Source organism: Alligator sinensis, unplaced genomic scaffold (assembly GCF_000455745.1).
Source record: "Alligator sinensis unplaced genomic scaffold, ASM45574v1 scaffold1386_1, whole genome shotgun sequence".
NCBI lineage: Eukaryota > Metazoa > Chordata > Crocodylia > Alligatoridae > Alligator > Alligator sinensis.
Window position 1 is genome coordinate 405,691 of NW_005842806.1, and position 5,977 is coordinate 411,667.

Consider the following 5,977-nt stretch of genomic DNA (forward strand, 5'->3'; position numbering starts at 1 on the left):
ATATAGTCTCACAGGTTCTGGCCCATTGTGACATATTTGTTTTGACCCCCAACTCAGGAAACTCTGGCACTAACCTCACATTCAACAGATAAGTGATCATATCTCACTTCAGCAAAGCCCTCAGCCACATATTACACTTTTAAGCATATAGGTGGCTCTACTGGGGGTTGGCAGAGCACCCTACATGATTACCAGCAAAGGCACAGCCCACATATCTGGCAGGAGGGACCAATCACTCCAGGGCACAGTCACAAGATAATGAACAGAGCCAATCTGTTTCCTCCAGGAGTGCTCAGTAGACCTGCCCCAGTAACTTTGCATGTGTGTTTGCTGTCTGCACAGTGTGGCTTCAAATCTCGCTCAGAGGCACGGAGATGGAGACCAAGGTTGGCTGTGGTTACACCAACCCAAGATTCAAAGGGAGGAGAGGAAGCTCGCATACAGGTAGGACTGACATGTATGGCCATGAGCATGAAAGAGAATTCAGGTCTGGATTTTGCTTTCTGTGCTGGCTCTTGCCTCCTTCATGCCTCTTTTGAGCAAGAAGCAGAATCAGATTTTCCACTCCAGGGAGGTTGTGTGCCAGGGCAGAATGTGGCTCCATTTCACAAATGTGTAGGTTGTTTGGGAGCCAGAGGCAGGGCAGGGCACTCTGCAGTCTGAGCCTGATCTGACTTGCTAGCATGAATTGGGAGTAGTGTTACTGCTGTCATATAGATACCCTATTGAGAATGAAGAGAGAGAGAGGGGAGGAGGCAAGGGATTTTTTGTGCTCTCTTTTATTGTATAGTTGGGAGAGATGTTTGGCAACGCTTCAGGCACAAAGGACCTTTCTTCAGGTCTCACATCTTAAACTGATAACGGAAAATATAAACACAGGAAAGAAGCACAGAAATACAGAAACAAACTGAATGTTAGTGGAAATCACTCCATTGTCTTCTAAACAGGTTTTGGGGCATATGTCCAGCTTCAAACTGCAAAATTTCACTTAGGAGCAGTGGTTTGCTTCTGTACCCTGGATCTGAAGGATTCTGAAAGAAAAGGCACAGGCTTAATGAGAGAGAAGCTCCCAGATGCTGTAAATCAGTTGCTGGAGCTACCTCTGAATGCTGGAAGTGATATAGGGAAAGGGACAGGGAACTGATTAGTCAGGATAGCCCCAGCATGAATGCTCTTTCCCTCAGCATCCATTGCATGTCCTTTCGTAAGAGAGGACACCGAGCTATATGGAAATGTGCTTTGACCCCACGTGGCATTGCTTATGCTCCTATGTTCATTATGGCTTCCCCAACTTTACTGGTGTTCTCCCAACTTAATGCTAGCTGTAGATCTAGCATGAGGATCCTGTCCTGTGGAGAAAGACAATGTTAGTTGATTTAGTCACACAGGAAGGCTATCGCAGAACAGGACCATAACCTACATCTCCCAAAGTCCATTCTGATGTTTCATGCTACATCGCCCTTTCTTTTTTTTTCCCCTTCAAAGTGTTATTCAGCCTTGAACTGCTATCAGAGATGGGAAACTAAGGCATGCAACTTTATTATAGTACGAACAAAATTAACCCAGAAATATTAACAAAACCATGATGTGTCATGGCTAAGAAAGGAACAAGTCTTCTAACATAGCCTCTCTGTGGGGGTCCCGTCCAGCCCGATGATGGTATGAGCAAAAAAGGGTGGCCCTCCAGAAGTAAAACGTACTTTGTAGTGGTGAGTTGCAATGCCAGACTTGGCTGCTCGTGGAAAATGGGTTGAAGGGAATCCGATGCACCATTTCTCTTAAAGATGGTATACCAACTCACAGCTTACAAGGCACTGTCACATAAGAACAGGGTGGATAAAAATCTGTGATTAAAAGAAAAATAAAAGAAATTAGCTTTTAAAAATTTAAATTGGATTTTAATTTGTTAAATTTAAATTACAATTAAATTCTCCTTTTTAAAAATAAATCAGCTTAAAATACATTTGAATTTAGTACAGCATAGGCTAAGATATAAATTTAGGAAAATCCATTAAAATAATTAAAATAAAATAAAATAAAATGCTGAGTTAATGAACCTCTACTAAAAACTCTAGAGTTAAAGGCTGATATTCCTTTATATAAGAATGAAGGGAAAAATCTAACTTTTGAAGTCAAACTTTAAAAATATGGTGCAGTATTTTATGTACTGGGGGCCCAACCTTGCAAGGGATGCAGGGTCTATACTACTGGATGCAAAGGATCAGCAAGTCATCCCAGGTGTTAGAACCAGACCTCTGCCTCCAGCGGACACCATCATGTGTACTCCTGGATAAGATTTATCCACTGAGCCCACCTGGATGGTGTCAAACTCCTGTTTTATTCTCTCTGCTTGAGCTCTGATTAGGTCAGTTCTCAAATTATGGGTATTTATGGCTCTGCACCCATAATGGAAGCTTATTCTACAGCTCATGGAAAAACAACCATTTGCTCAATAACTTACCAACTTCAAAACTGAGAAATTGATTGGGAGTTAAAAAAGCAGGAAAGCTTATTTTTCTTTTCCAGGCTATGATTAAAAAGGGGCCAGAGGATGAGATTTATGAGTTCTAAAAACTTGAAAGAAAGGGGGTAAAAATTTTCAAAACAGGCTAGGTAAAAAAAATTACTGTCTTGTTTTAAAGAGAATTAGGCAAGTAGGAACTTAAGATAAAATGACTTTCACTTAAGCATTTTAAAATATTTTCCTCAGGGTGACCTGACATAATTCGTTTAATTCACTGAACACAGTTCATAATTCTAATACTATAACAGTTAATACTAGTGTTTAATAAATTAGTTAGTTGTTGATGTGCACCATGTTTTGATTAAAAAAAAAATCTATGTTTAAACATCAAGGTTTTGTTCAGTAAATTTGAAGTGTTGGTTCTGTGTGTTTAATTAAATTCAAGATGCCATCTTAAAGTAGCTTGATACAAAAATGAGCAAAAAGTTCATAGATTCATAGATAGACTTCCCTCTATATTTGAGTCAGTCACCAGGTCGTTTCATTTGGCCAGGACCAAGTCTAGCAGAGTGTCACCTCTGGTTGGCCCGTGTACCTGCTGAGTCAGGAAGAGCTCCTCGACACAGGTCAGGAAGGATCGCGACCGATCCAACTTGGCCGAGTGTTCCTCTCAGAAGATGTCTGAATAATTAAAATCACCCATGACAACCATGTCACGTGCCGGTGAGGCCTCAGTCAATTTTAGGGTGAACTCCAGATCAAGTTCCTCCCCCTGGTTTGGTGGTCTGTAGTATACACTTACAGTTAGGTCTCTCTCGCTGAGCCCCCCCCACAATTTAACCCAGGGGGTTTCAAGCTGTTCATTTTTGGAGCCAATGTACCCAAGGAGGTGTACTGCTCTTTCACACAGAAAGCAATACCACCACCTTTCTTCCCCCCCCCAGACCCTTCTATGCAGGGTGTAGCCCTCTATAGCTATGCTCTAGTTGTGTGAGGAGTCCCACCAGGTCTCTGTAATCCCTACTAGATCATAATGCGCGCTAGCTCCTCCTCTTGTTCCTCATGCTCCTAGCGTTAGTATATAGGCACCTGAGTCCTCCTACTGAGGCCTTCATCTTCCTGTCCTGCTGATGGAGAACTATTCCCTCAGCTCCCCTTAATCATCTAGTGAATTAGAAATATATTTCATTATTTTATATTAAAATGTAGGATTTCTAATGATCCAAATATGTTTAGCTCTTTCTCTGTCTCTGTCTCTCTCTCTCTCTAGATATATAAATAGTTTGTGTAACTTGGAAACATATGTACCAAATCTACTGTAAAAGATGTATTAAGTTGTAAATTAATATTTTAATTGTTATGTCAACCAATGAAAAGATATCTTTCTTTAAAAACTAAAAAAATATATACAATGGGAATGTTGATAAAAATTAATTATTTAAATTGGGTTTTGGCTTGCTGATTTAAATCGGTGACTGATATAAATTGCCTTGATTTAAATCAATCTACTTTGCTTAAGAAGCTTGTCATCTTCTCTGAAGAAGGGCAGTTTTGAGCATCCAATTGGGATCTAGACAACGACTCCCCAACTTGGCTCATAGCCACCAGGGGTGTTGACACAAGTGACATTTTGTTGCATGATTGACCACTGAAAGCGCTCTACAGCCATGCCCTTACAGATGGCATGGCTGCAGAATGCTTTAAAAGGGCCTGATCCCACAACAGTCTGAGCCCTTATTACATGAGAATTCAGATGGAGGTGCTCCAAAGTAGAGCGCCTTCATTAACTTGTGTCAGAACATGCTGGGAGCAGGGCTGGGATGACGCAGCCCAGCCCTGCTCCTGGCTCTGTTTTCAGAATGGGAGCAAGAGAAGAGAGTACAAGGAGCTTGTTCTGGGGGTTGCCCAGCCAGTGTTGAAGGCTAGGGAGGGTGGATTGGAGCCCCCACACCTTGGGGGAACTCTGATCCACCCACCCCACCCTCCTGTGCTGGCTGGCCAGCCTCCAAATTGAGTTCTCTCTACTCCTTTCCCCCCTCCCATTCTGAAGACAATGCCAGTGCTGGAAGGAGGGAGGGGCAGGGCTACGGGAGATCTGCTGCCGACTTGCAGTCACTCTAAAGTGCAGCTTGATCCCTGAACCTCCCTGGACCCAGTTGTGAATATCTGTTGGGTCTGGGGGATTGCTGTAATTCATGGTACTTCTTGTGAAGCACCATGAGTTATAGCAGGGAGCTGCACTTCCGTCTGCACCCCATGAGAACCACAAGCACCTTCACATCTCATCTCTTCCACTCCTGCCTAAATTACCCAGCTGCTGACATGTAAGTGAGCAGTGCTGAGCTGCAGCAGCTTTTGTCTGCTGAGACCCAGTGCTTTCTTTTCTCATTCCCAGGCCCCCATCTTAAGCGCTCAGCTTGGTGCATTACTGCTCTAATGTTTGGGCTGAAGGCTGTGCTGCAGGGAGGTGCAATCTTCTTATTTCTGCAAGGTGAGTACTGCAAAATGACTCTGCCTGGGTGTCTTGGTCCACTAGGAGGATTCCTGTATTTCACAAGTGACTGGCTGGGTAGCCTCTTGAGCAGAGATCAAAATGGGGGAAAGATGAAGTGTTATTTAGTTCTGTGAGCCTGACACTACTGTCACGTGCTGTGATGTGAATCTAGGGTAATTGCTGTAGGTGCAAGTGGGAAGAATCAATAATTAGGGACCTACTGAAATTGCAATTTTGCAGAAATCATGAAATCTGGCATTGCCCGCAAAAGCAGGCAATGCCTCTGAAACTTGAAAAAAAAAGAAGAAAGAAAACTTACTAAAAATAAAATTCCGGCTCCCCAGAGGGAGCCAGCAGTCTTCATGGTGCTGAGGCCTAGCTGTGCAGCCTGCTGGGGGGAAGGTGGGATGGGGTGCTGCCTGCATGAAGAGCTGCCCAAGTTGGCTGCTGTCCATGTCCCTTCCCACTGATTAGCTGGGAGGGTTGCCTGCCATGCGGCCCCACCCCTCTCCACCAATCAGTGGAGACAGGTGGGGCTGCATTATGATAATCCTCCCAACCAATCTGCGGTGAGGCACAGGGCTGTACAATGGACAGTCCTTGCAGTCAATCAGTGACAAAGGATGGGGCCACCAGGGGCCCTAGGCCAATCAGAGGCATGTGGAGCCCCCTGTTGTGATCAGTCCATGAATATGGTGGCCAGACCTATGATTTCCCTGTGAAATTGGCCAGCTGCCTCCTCAAGTTAGGTAGACCCCAATCGGTAATCCTAGTCCCTGGCCATGCTCTGTATAGCGAGGTGGGTACAGTCTGCCCCTCCTTTCCAGACTTCTTCTTGTGATCTATCTAGTGATGCTGTCTGCCCCCATTCCCCACTGCAGGCCGGTGTCTCACCACCCAGAACAACCAATGAAGGAATCCTCTGCAGCACTAGGAAAGCAGGGTACCGAGAGATGAATGTACAGACAGATGAAGTACAAAGAGATTAAGATAGGAATTCAACTTTGAGGGTCTGGGCC

General features: G+C 44.2%; 1 long non-coding RNA gene across 1 annotated transcript; it reads right to left on the reverse strand.

The window, feature by feature from the left end:
* Positions 1-775: 775 nt before the first annotated feature.
* LOC102368904 lies at positions 776-5,407 on the reverse strand. The gene is made up of 3 exons (XR_325109.1): positions 5,278-5,407; positions 1,701-1,844; positions 776-1,031 (listed from the first exon to the last, which is right to left on the reverse strand). It is a non-coding gene; the product is annotated as an uncharacterized LOC102368904 (long non-coding RNA).
* Positions 5,408-5,977: the final 570 nt, after the last annotated feature.